The sequence below is a fragment of the Chiloscyllium plagiosum genome, unplaced genomic scaffold, assembly GCF_037043375.1.
Source record: "Chiloscyllium plagiosum isolate Xiang-an unplaced genomic scaffold, Cpla_swu_hap1 HiC_scaffold_24, whole genome shotgun sequence".
Lineage (NCBI taxonomy): Eukaryota > Metazoa > Chordata > Chondrichthyes > Orectolobiformes > Hemiscylliidae > Chiloscyllium > Chiloscyllium plagiosum.
Window position 1 is genome coordinate 71,580,121 of NW_028270162.1, and position 19,281 is coordinate 71,599,401.

General features: G+C 46.2%; 1 non-coding gene across 1 annotated transcript; it reads right to left on the reverse strand.

Moving 5' to 3' along the window:
- Nucleotides 1–18,814: 18,814 nt before the first annotated feature.
- Nucleotides 18,815–18,896, reverse strand: trnas-gcu (transfer RNA serine (anticodon GCU)). Its single transcript has one exon. It is a non-coding gene; the product is annotated as a tRNA-Ser (tRNA).
- Nucleotides 18,897–19,281: the final 385 nt, after the last annotated feature.

Here is a 19,281-nt window from a genome sequence, read left to right on the forward strand (position 1 = left end):
TTTTCATTCCAAGAACTTCAGGAAAACCGTTCGGCAGGACAGGAAATAGCGGGCGTGATCAATGATCAAGTTTGACATCAAGAACGAGGTGAGGCAGTACAAACTACAGATTGAAGGTGAAACAATGCACAAGGAACACTGGGACGGGATGGGGTTGAATGCATCCTTTCTTTGCTGTAACCAGACACTGGTGTTGAAGTCTAAAATGGGACAATATCCGCCAAGTCCGTTAAATCTTACTTACTGCTTGTTTTCTCCCGAGGATTGTGTCACTCTTGGGGAAATGTGTCTGCGTGCTTCAGTCTGTGGGTAAAAATGGGGTTCAGTTCCCCGACTGAATGTGAACACATTTTTCCATCTCAAACTTTAATCCCATTTGTTGTGTTTTACGAGATTAAAACGTTCCAGAGAAATTAGCATTCAGATGAACACGTGAAACGTCAGAGCTTACAAGGTTACAGACCAGGTGCTGGGAATGAGAAGAAGGGACCCATTTCTGTGCTGTAAACACTCGACAATTCAATCATTTTTGAAGGGAAATATATCTGCAGATGATTTGATGGGCCAATGCGAGCAGCAGCTAAGGTAAGACTGTTTGTTTTAAAATTACTTACCGGTAGCGGGCAGCGGTGTTGTTTTTCTCTCTTTTACAGAAAGAGCGGGAGCAGCAGGGGGAAGTGACGAAGACCGGAGGGGCAGCCGGGAAGGAAAGCAGTGAGTATAAATACTCACCCTTCGACGCCAACGGTCACTTTAACTGCGAGCAGCAGCTAAGGTAAGACTATTTGTTTTAAAATTACTTACCGGTAGCGGGCAGCGGTGTTTTTTTTCTCTCTTTTACAGAAAGAGCGGGAGCAGCAGGGGGAAGTGACGAAGACCGGAGGAGCAGCCGGGAAGGTTTTTTCCTATAAAAGCGAGCAGGAGAAGAACCCGAGGCACTACGGACGTAGTGCCTCCCACCCGCCCTCCTCCTCTAACCTAAATAATAAGACCCGTTGTGGTAAGTAGGTAAGTGCTGCATTTTGCTTGTTGTATTCTTTAGACCCAGTTTTTTTTTATATATAAAAGGTTACTTTCAGAGGGATGGCAGTGAAGGCAGTGCAATGTTCCTCTTGCAACATGTTTGAGGTGAGGGATGCCATGGACGTCCCTGCTGATTACACTTGCAGGAAGTGCACCCATCTCCAGCTCCTCCAAGACCGCGTTCGGGAACTGGAGCTGGAGTTGGATGAACTTAGGATCATTCGGGAGGCAGAGGGGGTCATAGATCGGAGCTTTAGGGAAGTAGTAACTCCAAAGATGGCAGCTAGATGGGTGACTGTGAGGGGGACTGGGAGGAAGCAGCCAGTGCAGGGACCCCCTGCGGCCGTTCCCCTCAAGAACAAGTATACCGTTTTGGATACTTGTGGGGGGGGGGGGGAGGACGTATCAGGGGTAAGTAACGGGGCTCAGACCTCTGGCACGGAGCCTGTCCCCGTTACTCAGAAGGGAAGGGTGGAGAAGAGCAGAGCAATAGTAATTGGGGACTCGCTAGTTTGGGGCACAGATAGGCGGTTTTGTGGGAACGACAGAGACTCACGTTTGGTATGTTGCCTCCCAGGTGCAAGGGTACGTGACGTCTCTGATCGTGTTTTCCGGGTCCTTAAGGGGGAGGGGGAGCAGCCCGAAGTCGTGGTCCACATTGGCACCAATGACATAGGTCGGAGGAGCGCTGAGGATGTGAGACAGGCTTTCAGGGAGCTAGGTTGGAAGCTCAGAGTTAGAACGAACAGAGTTGTTGTCTCTGGTTTGTTACCCGTGCCACGTGATAGAGAGTCGTGGAATAGGGAGAGAGAACAGTTAAATGCGTGGCTACAGGGGTGGTGCAGGAGGGAGGGATTCCGGTATTTGGATAACTGGGGTTCTTTCTGGGGAAGGTGGGACCTCTATAAACAGGATGGTCTGCACCTGAACCAGAGGGGCACCAGTATCCTTGGTGGGAGGTTTGCTAGTGCTCTTGGGGGGGGGGGGGGGGGTTTAAACTAACTCTGCAGGGGCATGGGAACCCAGACTGTAGCTTCAGGGTGCAGGACCTGGAGTGTAGGGAGGTTAGGAACATGGCATCATTTTCAAAGGAGGGTGCCTGTAAACAGGGAAGTGGCTTGAAGTGTGTATACTTCAATGCAAGAAGTATACGAAATAAGGTAGGTGAACTTGCAGCGTGGGTTGGTACCTGGGACTTCGATGTTGTGGCTATTCCGGAGACATGGGTAGAACAGGGACAGGATTGGCTGTTGCAAGTTCCAGGGTTTAAATGTTTTAGTAGGGTCAGAGGTGGGGGCAAAAGAGGGGGAGGTGTGGCATTGCTTGTCAAATATAGTATTACAGCTGTGGAAAGGACGATGGATGAAGACTCGCCATCAGAGGTAGTTTGGGCTGAGGTTAGGAATAGGAAAGGTGAGGTCACCCTGTTAGGAGTTTTTTACAGGCCCCCTAAAAGTCCTAGAAACGTAGAAGAAAGGATTGCGAGGATGACTCAAGAGAAGAGTGAAAGTAATAGGGTGGTTGTTATGGGGGACTTTAACTTTGCTGATATTGATTGGGAAAGCTATAGCTCAAGTTCGTTAGATGGGTCAGTGTTTGTCCAATGTGTGCAGGAGGGTTTCCTGACACAATATGTAGATAGACCAACAAGAGGTGAGGCCATACTGGATTTGGTTCTGGGTAATGAACCAGGCCAGGTGTTAGAATTAGAGGTAGGTGAGCACTTTGGGGACAGTGACCACAATTCGGTGACTTTTACTCTAGTGATGGAGAGGGATAAGAGTGCACTACAGGGCAAGAGTTATAGCTGGGGGCAGGGAAATTATGATGCGGTGAGGCATGACTTAGGATGTGTGGCCTGGAAAAGTAAGCTTCAAGGCAAGGGTGTAATTGATATGTGGAGCTTGTTCAAGGAGCAACTATTGAGTGTCCTTGATAAGTATGTACCCGTCAGGCAGGGAGGAAAGGGTCGTGTGAGGGAGCCGTGGTTTAATAAGGAATTGGAATCCCTTGTTAAATGGAAGAGGGCGGCCTATGTAAAGATGAGGCGTGAAGGTTCAATTGGGGCGATTGAGAGTTATCAGGTAGCCAGGAAGGACCTGAAGAGAGAGCTAAGAGCAGCAAGGAGGGGACATGAAAGGTCCTTAGTTGGTAGGATTAGGGAAAACCCTAAGGCTTTCTATAGGTATGTCAGGAATAAAAGAATGACTAGGGGAGGAATAGGTCCAGTCAAGGATAGTAGTGGGAAGTTGCGTGTGGAGGCTGAAGAGATTGGGGAGACACTGAATGAATACTTTTCGTCAGTATTCACTCAGGAACAGGACATTGTTGTCGATGTGAGTACCGAGTCACAATTAAGTAGAATGGATGGCTTTGAGGTATGTAGAGAAGAGGTGTTGGAAATCCTGGAAAGGGTGAAAATAGATAAGTCCCCTGGGCCTGATGGCATTTATCCTAGGATTCACTGGGAAGCAAGGGAGGAGATTGCAGAGCCATTGGCCTTGATTTTTATGTCCTCCTTGTCTGCAGGAGTAGTGCCAGAAGATTACAGGCTAGCAAATGTGGTTCCCTTGTTTAAGAAGGGGAGTAGGGATAACCCTAGTAACTATAGTCTCACTTCTGTTGTGGGTAAAATCTTAGAGAGAATTGTAAGGGATAGGATTTATGAACATCTGGATAGGAATAATGTGATCAAGGATAGTCAGCATGGTTTTGTGAAGGGCAGGTCGTGCCTCACAAACCTTATTGAATTCTTTGAGAAGGTGACTAAGGAGGTGGACGAGGGGAAAGCAGTAGATGTGGTGTATATGGATTTTAGTAAGGCGTTTGATAAGGTTCCCCATGGTAGACGACTGCAAAAAATACGGAGGTATGGCATTGAGGGTGAGTTGGAGGTTTGGATTAGGAGTTGGCTGGCTGGAAGAAGACAGAGGGTAGTAGTTGATGGCAAAGGTTCATCTTGGAGTGCTGTCACTAGCGGTGTTCCGCAAGGATCTGTTTTGGGACCATTGCTGTTTGTCATTTTTATAAATGACCTGGAGGAGGGGTTAGAAGGTTGGGTGAGCAAGTTGCGGATGATACGAAAGTCGGAGGAGTGGTAGACAGTGAGGAAGGATGTGGCAGGTTACAGCGGGATATTGATAAGCTGCAGAACTGGGCAGAAATGTGGCAAATGGAGTTCAATGTAGCTAAGTGTGAGGTGATTCATTTTGGTAAGAGTAATAAAAAGATGGGGTACTGGGCTAACGGTCGGATACTTGGTAGTGTGGATGAGCAGAAAGATCTTGGTGTCCATGTACACAAATCATTGAAAGTTGCCACCCAGGTAAATAGTGCGGTGAAGAAGGCATATGGCGTACTGGCTTTTATTGGTAGAGAAATTGAGTTCCGGAGTACTGAGGTAATGTTGCAGTTGTATAAGACTCTGGTGCGGCCGCATCTGGAGTATTGTGTGCAGTTTTGGTCCCCATACTATAGGAAGGATGTGGAGGCACTGGAACGGGTGCAGAGGAGGTTTACCAGGATGTTGCCTGGTATGGTAGGAAGATCGTATGAGGAAAGGCTGAGGCACTTGGGGCTGTTTTCATTGGAGAAAAGAAGGTTTAGGGGTGACTTGATAGAGGTGTACAAGATGATTAGGGATTTAGATAGGGTCGACAGTGAGAATCTTTTTCCACGTATGGAGTCAGCTATTACAAGGGGGCATAGATTTAAATTAAGGGGGGGGGGTAGGTATAGGACAGATGTTAGGGGTAGATTCTTTACTCAGCGAGTCGTGAGTTCATGGAATGCCCTGCCAGTAGCAGTGGTGGACTCTCCTTCATTATGGGCATTTAAACGTGCATTGGATAGGCATATGGAGGATAGTGGGCTCGTGTAGGTTAGGTGGGCTTGGATCGGCGCAACATCGAGGGCCAAAGGGCCTGTACTGCGCTGTATTCTTCTATGTTCTATGTTCTATATGCTCTCCTTCCACACTGTGGGAATTCTACTGTATGATTGAGGATAAAGGCTGTACAGCAGGGTGACCTTGGAGAAGGAGCATGTGGTGTTTATCAATGCTCTCGATGCCTTTAAGTAGAGGTGGGCACCGCAGGGGATACAGTGCTTTACCTCCACCGCTGCCCGCTCACCCCTAACTCTACTTTGATTTAGTCCCTTCTCACCCTGTCACTTGTAATGGTTTGCTTGGCCCATAATGGTCTTTGTTTATAAATTTTCAATTGGTTTCACGGGGGTGTTCCTGCTGGTGATTACACATTAACAAAAAGCAAAATAAAGGAATAATCCATTCTGATGTTGGGAAGGTTGCTCAGCTGTGTGAGATAACTCTTCTGGGTAAGAGAAACAGGGAAAAAAAGAACACTTCACACCTCACAGAATGAGAACTGAAAAGAAGTTAAATCAAACCAAGGTTCAGACAGGGAGGGAATATTTCCCTGGAGTTTGAGTAACTGAAAAGTGATGGTGTCCGGGAATCGACAGGATTTTGTTCTAAAGGACATTTGAAATTCTAAAAACTGTTATATTCAGATAGTTTCATTTCTTTTAGTTTTATTTATTGTGGAATAAACATGTACATTTTAAGAAAAATGCAAATTAACAAACTATGTGTCAAAGACACCTGTTAAATAAAATCCATCAAACCATCGCTCACTGAAGCCTGATGTGGAAGTGCAATCTCATGGGGAATTCCTGCCCTGCTTACTTCTTTCTACCCGGGCTCCATGGCTTTCTATACATAGCAGCAGGAGGAGGCCATTCGGGCTTTCAATCCTGCTCCACCATTCAATGTGAAACAGCTGAGCATCCAGCTCAGTCTCATGTTCCTGCTAGGCTCCAATCCCCTTTGATGACTTCTCCTCGAATAACTATATCCTTCTTTGGTTTAACTGCCTTTTGTTCCAGTGATGTTGCTGCGTTACTGTGTGGGTGGAGGCAGGAGTAACGTGATGTTCTGCCTCCTGGAGGATGCACTCAGCGTTCCTCAGTAACATCAACTGGGTTTCAGCAACTAGAAATATAATCCATTTCCAGGATATGGGCATCACTGGCTCAGCCAGCATTTATTCCCCGTCTCTAGTTACCCTTGAGAAGATGGTAGTGAGCTGCCGTCTTGAACCATTCACAGTCCATTTGGTGCAGATAGACCGACAATGCTGGGAGGGAGAGTGTTGCAGGATTTTGGCCGAGTGATTCTCCACCTTTGGTTCTTCAAATGCTGGTTAACTTAATCACGATCTGCGCATTATTCTGAGATTTCAGTCTGCAAATCTTCACCATCTAGCACCCTGCATAAAGGAATATGTACAGATTAGAAATTCAGAACAGACAATTCTCGTTTTGCTGAAATATCTTTCCCCCCCTTTCTTCCCCCAAAGCTGGAACCCTCCAGCCCACTTACTCTGTCTCACCATTCTGTCTCTGCTACCCCCTTTTGTACACCCTCCCCATTCTCATGGAGTTACTGATAAGCAGATCCATGCCACCACTTCCCGTCCCTGGTTAGACTCTGCACCCTTTCTGGGTTCACTTCCTTTCCCTTCAGTTGCTGCAAATCAAACATTTAACAGCAGAATGAAACACAAGGAAACAGAAAGGGAGATCGCAGATCCTGGAGAGAGGAGGAACCTTCAGGCTGGGAGAATGGGTCAGATCCTTCGTTGTTTCTCATTGGTCGATTCCAGTGTTATGACGAGTTGGGGATGGAACTTGGTCCCATGTGGGTGTGGTAACACTTTGACCCTCCAACAGATCAATACTACAAGCAAATACGTTCCTCCTCCAGACAATCGCAGTGTGAAATACTTTGCACTAGTTACCCCAAAGCACATACTCCAAAACCCACCCACATTCTGTACGTGTGCAGTGCAGGTTTCCCCACAGACGTGCGGTCCCTGCCTTGGAATTTGGAAGTTGTAGTCCCCATGCAACCACTGGATCCCGGTCGCTGGAACGTGAATGAAAAGTGTGTGGTGGAAGATGTTGTGTATTGGATTCCCATTCAGACATACGGGGCATGTAGGCTCTCACTGGGATTTACTGAGACGTCCGCTTAGACAATCTGATTTCTGATGTAAGGAACATAGATTCAGCCAACTGGGGGGTAGGGAGTTTAATAAGAGGCAGCAGGTTTTAAGTAGAGGTGGCTCAGTGGCTAGCACTGCTGCCTCACAGCATCAGAGACCTTAGGCGACTGTGGGGAGCTTATACATTCTCCCCATGTTTGCATGGTTTCGTGCAGTTCTCCAGTTTCCTCACAGAGTACAAAGATGTGCAAGTTAGATGGATTGCCCATGCTAAATTGCTGACAGTGTCCATGCACGTGCCGGTTAGACAATTAGCCATGGGAAATGCAATGATACAGGGAATAAGTGGGTCTGGATGGGATGCTCATTCTCGGGTTGGTCTGGATTCGATGGATGAATACCCTGTTTCTGCACTATACGGATTCTATTCTATTTTCAGGAAGAAGAATGTTCTTGTCTCGATGTGTTGTGAATCTGTGGAATTCCCTATTCAAAATGCAGTGGATGCCAGGACAATTAACCAATTTAATGAAGAGATACAGATGTTGAATTTGCAATGAGTTGAAGGGTGAGAGAGAGCAGGCGGGAAAATCCAGTTGAGACCGAGGTGAGCTCAATCATCACCGTATTAAATGGTGGGGCTGGTTCCCCTGTGCCCAGTGCTTATCATTTTACGGTAATAATTGGAAAGCTGAATCCAAAATTCATACTTTCACCAAAGGAGATTTTTGGAAAATGCAGGATAGTCATCTGGATTAGCGTTCCAAACTTAGATAGTGAGGAAGCATGTGGGAGATAATGAGTTTGCAATTTAAAACTGAATGGAGACAGTGATTTATGGTTTTAGATTGTGTCGTACATTCACAACGTCCAGAATACGCTGTTGTGATTGTCTATCCTGTACTTTATTACAAAGCCAAGGTCACTGACAATGAAAACCAAAACACCCAGGAAACATCGCCTCACCTCGTAATCTGATAAAAGACTTCTGATAAATCTGGTTGAATTTAGAACACAGCTGGAAAGCTGGAAGATTAAATCCAATCCCAAGATCAAGTGCATAAACAAAGGAGATTACAAAGGAGGCAGGAGTTGGCGAATGTAGACTGGAAACAAAGACTTTACGGTGGGAATGTTGACGGACAGTGCGGGAATATCAAAACATTTTTTCGAAGTGCTCAGCAAAAGTATATATCAGGGAAGAGGAAGGACTGTAGGAATAGGCGTAATCTGCCATGGGTGGCTCAGGAAATAAGGGAGTCTATCAAACTGAAATAGAAAGCATACAAATTGGCAAAGACCAAGGAGAAACTAGGAGATTAGAAAAACTTTAAAGATCAACAGAAAGCGAGATGGGATTGGGGGAGAAAAGTGATGAGGAGCTTTCCCCAGGGCCAGAACAGCAGTTTACACTGCTCGAGGGGAACGTAATGTGTGGGGGACATATGGCCTCTGTAATTGTTGAAGCACTTAACTGTTACCATAGAGATAATCCTGATCAAGTTAAAAATCACATCACACCCCAAAAGCTTGTACTGCCAAATAAACCTGTTGGACTATAACCTGGTGTTTTGTGATTTATAAGTTTGTCCACCCCACCCCAGCACTGGCTCCTCCAAATCAGAATCCTGATAGACAGCCCCACTGAAACTTAAGCGTCTGTCAGATACTTGAGGGAGCCACGGGGGCGAGGGGGAGGGGTGTGTGGTTTAACCACAAAGTGCTGAACTGAACTAGACTTTCTAATTGCCTTTGCCATGGAGATAATACTGAGAGACAGTCTCTATTCAAAGTCTCAACCCACAAAGGTATAAGAATGGGAGCTGTACATCGGACAGGCAGGGAGTTACCTGATGCTGCCTGAAGGCGTTTTGCATGTACACTATCCATATTACTGCCATGTTTCATCAATAAAGATTCAAAGAAGACTTCTCAGAGTTGTGTGCCTAGTTATTCCTATCCAGCAGGGTTCAGGAATATGAGTACACAGCAGTCAGTCTTCACAGTGGAGCATACGAAGAACATGCCAGTATTTGATAAGGAGACTGAGAAAAGTGAGGACCTAGAAATAACCATTATCACGAAAGAGTTAGAAATGGGCAAGCTAACGGAGTTAAAGGTACACAAGTCTCATTGCCCTGATGGAATACATCCCAGGATACCAAAAGAGTTAGTGGGAGAAATAGCAAATGCACTGAGAGTCATAGAATTCTGCAGTAGGAACAAGCACTTTGGCCCAAACTGGCCCATGCCGACCAGAATGTCCATCCACGCTAACCCCATTTCCCTGCACTTGGCCCATCTGCTTCTGACCCTTTCCTATAGATGTATTTGTCCAAATGCCTTGTACCTGATGTGAGTGTACTCACTTCAACACTTCCACTGGCAGCTCATTCCATATACATACCACCCTCTGTGTAAAACAGTTGCCCATCAGCTTCCCTTTCATTCTTTCTCCTTTAACCTTAAACTGATGGCCTCCAATCCTTGAGTCTCTGGGAAAAAAGACTGACTGAATTCACCTTTTCCATGCCTCTCATGGTCTTATACACTTCTAGAAAAGAACCCCCTCAGTTTCCTCTGCTCTAAACATAAAACACTCGCTTGTCCAACTTCTCCTTATAACTCAGAAACTTGAGCCCTGACAACATCGTTGTAAATTTTTCTGTACGTTTTACAGTTTAATAACTGAAAATGACACTGCATTCATCACATTTCCAGTGTTTCCCCACGGCGCTGGAACCGACGTGACAATGCCCATGGATAACAATCCATGATCGAGAATTAACTCCTTTACAACAATCCCGTTTTCATAATGTTTCCCAAGGTGCAGGTATCCTTGTGTCTCTCTGGTTGCATGGTTAATTAAAGGCTTGTCCTTCTACAAAGCAAAGCTGTGGCGTAATTGTTCCTGGGAAATGTGCCATGATTTTACAGAATTTCTAAAAAAAAATGAAATCTCTATCCCCAGTCACCACGCTGACACGGACTTGGATGTGTCTCAGTACTTTTACCGTCACACTGAGATTTGGAATATTCGCCCACGGACAGAATACACACCTTTCCTTCCATGTGAAAAGGCCAATGATATTCAGAGCGGCACGGATCAAGTAACTATCAGATCTGAACATAAAGTTCAATTTGAATTTCTCAACCACAAATCCACCCTTTCAGTACCCTACAACAGAGAAAACAAGGTACCACTGTTAATACAGGATGGAAATTCATAAGACAATTATAGTGTTAAATTGTATTTTCCTTGATCCCCCAAACCTTTAAATCTCAGTCTCACAATTTCTCTCTTCTGTGACTGAAATCCAAACCAATCTCCTCACTCCTTTCCTCCACACCCGGTTTTCACACTCTCTCTCCTCTCTTTGAATTCAGTTTCCTAGCTCCTGTCTGCAGACTAAGAACCAAACCAATGAGTCTGACTCTGCGTCCGCCGGTGGTCGCGGGGGGGGGGGGGGGGGGGGTGGTGAGGAAGGAAACACTGCACACACTGCTTCCTGCACACTCTGGCCAAAACCCATCTTACTAGGATGAGCCAAATTAGATTTCTAATTACAGGCCCATCCTTGTCCCTTTCCATAATAACCCTGAATCTTCACAAAAGCGTTCTGATAACTTTCTGCAAAACGCTGCACCGCTGATAGTCTGATCACATGTCAGGGTGCCAGGAAACGGGCCATTCCCCTGGATCCTGCTCCCAGAGCGAGGAAGGTGCCAATGACAGATTAATCCCTCACACCCACAGCCTCCTTCCCAGGCACTGACCTATACCAATCCCACAATTGGCCAGCACTGTGCCCGTGAACTTGTCTCCCCTCCTACAGCACGTGCTCCCGATCATACAGGAGTCCGGGTGATTGACAGCAGCTGCTGCCCAATATATCAGAATCCCTACAGTATGGAAACTGGCCCTTTGGCCAAACAAGTCCATACTGACCCTCCAAACAATAGCTTACACAGACCTATTCCCCGACACTATATTTATCCCTAACTAATGTAATTAATACGATGGGCAAATTAGAATGGCCAATTCAGCCATCCTGCACATCTTCGGACTGTGGGAAGAAACCGGAGCACATGGAGGAAACTCGCTCTGACACGGGGGGAATGCGCAAACTCCACACAGACAGTCGGCCGTGGCCGGAAACGAACGCGGGTACCTGGTGCTGTGAGGCAGCTGTGCTAACCACTGAGCCGTCTGTATAGACGGGAGGGGCCAGGGCTGGAGGACTGGGACAATGGGATTGTAAACAATGAATGAATGTGGAGACCACGGCGGGATGGACAGGTCAGTGAGGGACAGGAGCAGTGCAGCAGCAGGAGGGGATCCTGGACAAACTGAGCAATGGGAGAGTCTGACAGGAGAGAAACTACAGGATAGGTTCTGTTTGGACGCTCAGGCAGGCACAGCTGGGAGACAGCATGGCCTGGTGGCTTGGGCATGTTTTCTAATCATCCTCTTGAAAGATGTTGTTTCTCAACTCTGAACCCGATCCTCCTGATCCAGAGGTAAGGACACTGCCACCATTTCCTGGATACAGGGATACAGGGGCTGTCTTTCAAAAGGAACTCAACTGTGTTGATGATATTAACAAGACTCAATACAGAGTCACTGACAAAATGCTGGTGTACTTGAACTTCAGAATATTAACACCTATAACTGGGCAACGCAGACCCAATATACAGAGTTAAATCCTGGATACTAATAACAGCTTTGTGCATGGGAAATCATATCTCATGAATTTGACTCAGGTATTTTGAAGAAGTAACAAAGAGGATTGCTGAGGTCAGAGCATGGACATGACCTACATGGATTCAGTAATGTGTTCGACAAGGTTCCTCATGGGAGACTGGTCCGAAAAGTTAGATCGCATGGAGTACAGAACAGTCCCGAAAGTAAAAGGCAGAGGGTACTTTTCAGGTGTGGAGGCCTGTGACCAGTGGTGTGTCACAAGGATCAGTGCTGGATCGACTACTTTTCGTCATTTATATCCATGATTTCGATGTGAAAAGAAGTATTGGAAGTAAGTTTGCAGATGACACCAAAATTTGAGATGTAGTAGACAGTGAAAAAGATTACCTCAGAGTACAAGGGGATCTGGATCAGATGAGTGAATGGGCTAAGGAGTTCAGTTTAGAAAATGTGAGGAGCTGCATTTTGGAAAAGCAAACTTTACCAGGACTTATACAGTTAATAGTAAGTTCCTGGGGAGTGCTGCTAAACAAAGAGTCCTTGGGAGTGCAGGTTCATAGTTCCTTGAAAGTAGAGACGGGGTGGGCGACTGACAGGAGGGGCAACCGACGGTGGGGGTGCGACCAACAGGGTGGGGGGCGCGACCGACAGGAGGGGGCAACCGACAGGGGGCGACCGACAGTAGGGGACAAACGACAGAGTGGAGGGACAGACCGAAAGGGCGACAGATGGGGGAACAGACTGACGGGGGGAGGACGACCCATGAGGGGTTGGGGCGACCGACAAAGAGGCTGGAACAGACAGAGCGGGGGGAGACGGGGTGAACAGAGGGGGAAGATGGAGAGTTATTTCATAGATCTACAACTCAACCCTGTTCCTGTTTTCTCATCCTCACCTTAATTCTCTCTGGAGGGCTCAGAACAACTGCATAGTTCTTGGAAAGTAGAGTTTCAGGGAGATCAGCTGCTGAACGTGGCATTTGGGACACTAACATTGAATGGAATGTGCTGATCAATGAATGGACTCTGGTTCGATTCCACTGTCTGTGTGGTGTTTTCACATTCTCCCTGTGTGTCTGCGTGGGCTTCCTCTGGGTGCTCTTAATTTCCTCCCACAAATCCAAATACATGCAGGTTAGCTGGATTAGCTTTGGGTAATGGTAGGTTACAGAGTTAGAGTGGAATGCTGTTCCGATGGTTGGTATGGTCTCATGGGCCGAACGGCCTTCTTCCACACTGTAGGGATTCTGTCACTGAGGGTAGGGGTTAGGAGGTCACATTGTTGCTTGGTAGGGCATTGGTGAGGCTAGTTTTAGAATATTGCATTCAATTGTAGTCTCTCTGATTTCAGAAAGATGTTACCAGAATAGGACGCAACCTCTTAATGGCAAGTTCTTGGGAAGTGTTGACAAACAAACAGACCGTGTAGTGTAGTTTAATAGTTCCTTGAAAGTGTAGTTGAAGGCAGACAGGTCGGTGAAGGTGGTGTTTGGTATGCCAGCTGTTATTGGGTAGTGCATTGAGTATAGGATTCGGGAGTTCATGTTTCGGTTGTACAGTTTATTGGGTCGGCCACTTTTGGAATCCCCAGAATGCCTTCAATTCCCGTCTCCCTGCTATAGGAAAGATGTTGGGAAATTTGAAAGAGTTCAGAAAAGATTTACAAGGGTATCGCCAGTATTAGAACATTTGAACCATAGGGATAGGCTGAGGCTATTTCCCTGCGGCACTGGACACTTTAGATGGCTTTATCGAACTTTATAACATTATGAGGAGCAATGATAGGGTGACTAGTCATGGTTTCTTTGGAATTAGTTTGGAATGTCATCATGATCTGCAGAGACATGGTGGGCTGATTATTCCGGTGCTGTAACTGTTATGATTTCCAGGGGGTAGAATGTTTCTTGAAGGAGCAACAAAAATGATTGATGAGGCCAGACTGGTCAACATGATCAACGTGGACTTTAGGAAGGCGCTCGTGGAGACTGATTAGCAAGGTTATATCTCATGGAATAAAGGGGAACCAACTATTTGAGTACAGAACTGGCTTAAAGGTAGAAGACAGAGAGTTGTGGTGAAGGGATGCTTTTCAGACTGGAGGCCCGTGGAGTGTCACAAGGATTGGTGCTTGATCCACTATTTTTCATCATTTATATCAATGATTTGGATGTGAACATAGGAGCTATTAGTAATTTTGCAGATGACGCCAAAATTGGACGTTTAGTAGACAGTGAAAAGGCTGCAATGTTTCCTGCAGCTGTCACTATTTCAGATGCTGCCCAACCAGCTGAGGATCTTTTTAGTTTTATTGCAGATTTCTACCAATTTGCTGAAGCACATGGAGACAGAGAGCTGTACAGCTCCGTACTATGCTGTCTCTGATTCCTGGGATGACAGGACTGATGGATGAAGAGGGACTCAATCCTCATTTAATCCTCCTTTCCTTTGGCTTTCTGAGCCGCTGACTACATCACTCATATTCTACCTCCCATTCCCTGTCCTGAATGTGACCCATCTAAACCGACAGTTTATTTCCCATCCCCCTGCCAGACTAGTTAGAACCACAACAAGAGAACTGGCAATAGCCCACACGAGGAGAGTTGACCTCGGTCTGCCCAGGGGTAGCCAGTCAGTCTGGTACAGGTCCCAACTAACCCAGAAACAGTCCCACTGCCTGAAGAATCTAAACCCTTCTCTGGTACACCATTACTCCAGCCACACAACCAGCCGATCTACCCTCTTATTCCTGCTCTCACTCGCACACAGCACTGGGAGTAAGTCTGACATTGTATTTCAGGAGCTGCATTTTAATGAGTCCCTGCTCTCCCAATATCAAACTTTCAGACCCCCCTCCCTCTGTTTAGCGATGTCGTTGGTATCTGTGTGTTCCACAACCACGGGCTGTTTCCCCTCCAACTCCAAAATGTCCTGTAGCCGCACCATGATATCGCGGATCCTGGCACCAGGGAGAGAACATGCCATCTTGGATTCATGGCTGTGGCCAGAGAAGTGCCTGTCTGTAATCCTGACTATTGAATCCCCTGTCACTCTCTTTCTTCCCGTTCTGGGCAGCAGAGCTATGTATGGTGTCATGAAACTGGCTGTTGCCGATTTTCCCTGAGACCGACACACAAACCCACACACACACACGAATCCCAAGCAGTATCCACTATCTGTTTGGGAAGGGAATAATCACTGGGAACTCCAGCACTCCCTTTCTGAGCCTTTTACTTGATCTGATGCACACCCATTCCCTTTCTGCCTGTGTAACCCTCACCTGCAGTGTGACTAACTCACTGAACGTGCGGTCCATAACATTCTCAGTATTGCAGATGCTCCACAGTGAGTCCACTCACAGCTCCAGCTCTGAAAAGCAGTATCCCAGTAGCTGCAGATGGGAACATTTCCTGCACACACAGCCGTTAGGGACACTGAAAACATCCCTAATTTTTCCACATTGTACAAGAGGCGCACACCGCGGATCTGAGGTCTTCTGTCACACAGCCTCTCTAGATTCAGGTAGTTACTCTTATTAAGAGAATTTAACTGAGCGTGCAATCTTCCTACCCTTCAAACATATCCATTATAATCAAAATCCTGTGTTCTTTACTTAAGCTGATATTTTATACCTTAAAAGCTGTTACAAAATCTCCACAGGTATCGCTTACAAACTGGCTGTTCCGTTTGGGACCATGTGAACTTCTGAATGGGGGGGGGGGTGAAAGAAAAATGAGTTTCAGCTTCACATTCTCCCTGTCCCACCACGCTCTGTTTACACTCAACTCGAAAATACTCATTGAATCAAGCAGCACTCACAGTGCAGCCCTGACATTTTCATTGCCTGCTCACACCTACACTGCCCTCAGCCTCCTGTACTGTTCCAATGCATCTCAATGGGAGCTCAGGAAAAGCATCTCATCATTCAATTCAATCCTTTATAACCGCAGAGTCAACATGGACCTCAGCAGTTTCTGGATGAACAGACAGTTGTTAGAATCTGGAACATTCCACCTAAAAAGGTACTGGAATTTGTGTTCATAAGCAGTTGCATGGAATAGAAGATAAGAAGTTTACAGGTTAGCATCATGAAGTGGGCGATTGGGACTAAATCTGACAGTCCCTACAAAGAGACGAAGTGTAATTTGGACAAATCTGCGATCCCTCTCAGACCAAAAAAGACCCCGAGTCCAGTTGCCTGCCACTTTAACACATGAGCCTGTTCCCTGGCCAACATCTGTCTTATTCTTACTACAGTGTTCCAGGGAAGCTTGATGCAGAATACTCCAAGAACATACCAAATGACCCTGCATTGCAAGGACTGCAATTTCCCCACCCATGTGATCAACAATACCCTTCAGTGTATCTCCACCACTTCCCGCACCTCTGCTATTGAACCGCACCACTCCAACCGCAGCAAGGATAGAACCCCCAAGTCCTCACTTTTCAGCCAGATACAACACATCATCCTCTGTCATTTCCACCACCTACAATCAGACCCCACCAGCAGAGATACCTTTCCCTCCACACCCCTTTCAGTATTCCTCAGAGACCATTCCCTGTGACTTCCGCATTAGATCCATGCTCCCCACCAACCCATCCTCCACTCCCAACATCTTTGCCTGCCATTGCAAGAGGTGCAAAACCTGGGCGCACACCTTCCCCTCACCTCCATCCAAGGCACCAGAGGTTCCGCCCACATCCAGCAGATATTTTACTGTACATTGGGCCACATCCACCACAAAATCCTAACTACATCACTCCTGGAGGAAGAATATCTCATCTTCTATCTTGGGACCCTTCAACCACAGAATCAACGTTTCATCATTTCCCCTCACCCCACCTTATTCCAGATCCAGCCCTCCAACTCAGCACCACCCTCTTGGACAGTCCTATCTGTCCATCTTCCTTCCCAATTATCCACTCCACCCTCTCACCATTACCTTCCACCAGCATCTTCCTATCGCCTTCCCAACTACCTTCCCGCCAGCCCCACACACCCATCCTATTATCTGTCAGCCCTCTTCCCCACCCTCACATTCCTGCTGAAGGGCTTAGGCCCAATATGTCAATTCTCCTGCTCCTTGGATACTGTCGGACCTGCTGTGCTTCTCCTGCGCCAAACTTTAACGTAAGCTGGAAGAACAACACCTCATTTTGTACTCGGGGACCCTTCAGCCCTCTGGCCTCAAAAATCGTCCTCTCGCCCTAGTCCCCCAGCCCACACTCCAGGCCTTGTTATTGCATAGCCTGCCATTACACACTACCTACGGTTAGCCACTAACAGTCTCCATTAACATCAAATCACCCTCCGCCAGCCAGATCGTTCTCCATTCCTTTGTCCAATTGCTCCTATATCTCTCTTTGGAATCTATCCCCACCTATCATTTACTCCTTAACCGCTACCTTCTGCATATAAACTGACATTGTTTCTCAGTCACATCATTTCTGAGGTAGGGTCATTGGATCAGAAATGTGAACTCTGATTTCTCTTCACAGATGCTGCCAGACCTGCTGAGCTTTTCCAGTATCTTCTGGTTGTTGTTTCTGATTTAAGCATCCGCAGTTCTTTTGATTTTCATTTACTGAGAGTTTCTAATTCAGGTATAGCAGCCTACATTGTGTGTTTATAAACCCTCCCAGTGCACACTGACTCCATTTCTCTCCCACCCCCTTCACGCTCACTGGGTCTCTTCCCACCCTCCGCCCAGTGACACTGCACCTGCACAGCTCATGGTCACATGTTGGCCTATTGGCAACGCCCCTCATTCACTCCCATTGGCTAGAGTATTACACTGAGTCTCCTATTTGTCCATGTCAACACACGCTGCTCTTGATGAGGTGGGAGCTCCCATCCCTGGCAGCTTACACACCTCTATATCATCACAGAAATACTGCCCACTGACCATTTCCACCACTGGAGCCATTGGTGGAATATCCGCATCATGTGAATTTTATATTATTTTTAGTCACCACCGAATCATTATTTCCAAAAGACATTCTTTCTTAAACATTGTTTAGCATGTGCATTCTGCAGTCAATCCGAAATGAAAGAATGATCCTAATTGATGTATGCTCAATAAAAATTTCATCCTATTTTTCATGTTGAATAACTGCTACTTAGCAAGGACAATGTTTATAATTAAATCGCACTTTTATTCCAGGTGAGGGAATTTGGTTTGCATTATTTAAAATGAACTTGTTCACTGTGTAAAATGATCAAATAGATCTCAATTACAAAGCAAAGTTGGTTACGTTGCCATCCAGCTTGACATGTGGTGTCCTCTTCTTTCAACCACACGGGTATTAGAACGAAACGTCTGTTAATGACATGCGTATAAAGACACATTAAATCATTTTTCATGCTTATGCTGCATGAATCTGCGGTTATTGATCCACAGTTTAGGTTCAGTCCCTACAGTTAACATGCTGACTTCTCCAGTTGTTCATAGTGCAATGTGATGCATCCAGTGTGTGCATAACGTTTTGGAGCTTGCTTCCCACATCTTGTGTTTATCTGTGCCTTATGTCCAGCATTCATCAATGGCGAGAGCAACGGGCGAGGGAGAGACCAATGCGTAAGTCTCTCCGTGCCCATGCACGGCACCAACATCGGCAATTCGCCACTGTGCATTTACAGCTAGTTCTCGGTGCTCCTACACCCATGTCCTGCCCCTTTTGAAATATCTCCATTGTTTTGTGCTGTCTCTCTGTGCTCTTCTCACCAGGATGAATCACTTCTACTCAACCTGCTCCAGATTTCATCTGACAAAACAGTCATTAAGAATCCCACTGCATAAACATACACTTCGCATCTCTAGTTATTTGGTGTTCCTGGCTCTCTTTCATACAATAAGAAGTCACAGCAGCTTGACTTGAAAAATAAAATCGCGTTCCTTTTCATCATCCCAATGCGATCTACATTTCAATGCAGTTTAGGCAACTGGCTCAAAGTATTCTTTGAGATTTTATAATAGCGTCGATGCATATAAACTGACCATTGGAGTTCCAATTTGAATAAGGCAGCAGTGAGAGTACAAAAATAGCAGCATTAGAAACAGCGACGAGAGTGGGATTCGAACCCACGCGTGCAGAGCACAATGGATTAGCAGTCCATCGCCTTAACCTCTCGGCCACCTCGTCACATAGACCCGAAACGCTATGACCTTATTAATAAGTGAATTGTATAAATTATGCAGAACAGCAGATATTTCTCCCTGGTGTTGGTGAAATGATCAATAGTACAGTACGGTTCCAAGACTATGGTCTGACCTCTGGGTTGTGGGGCAAACGCATTCCCACTCTGCTCACAGTGATTTGAACAAAAATTAAGAAAAGACTATGTGACAAGTTCTGTTGAATTCTGTGAAGATTTGAAGTCAACGGAATGAAGAACCCGAGAAAGCAGGAGGTGTTCTTTCAAGAAAGAGTTGGATAGAGCTCATAAGGATAGTGGAATCAAGGGTTATGGGGATAAGGCAAGAACAGGATACTGAATGAGAATGATCAGCCATGATCATAATGAATG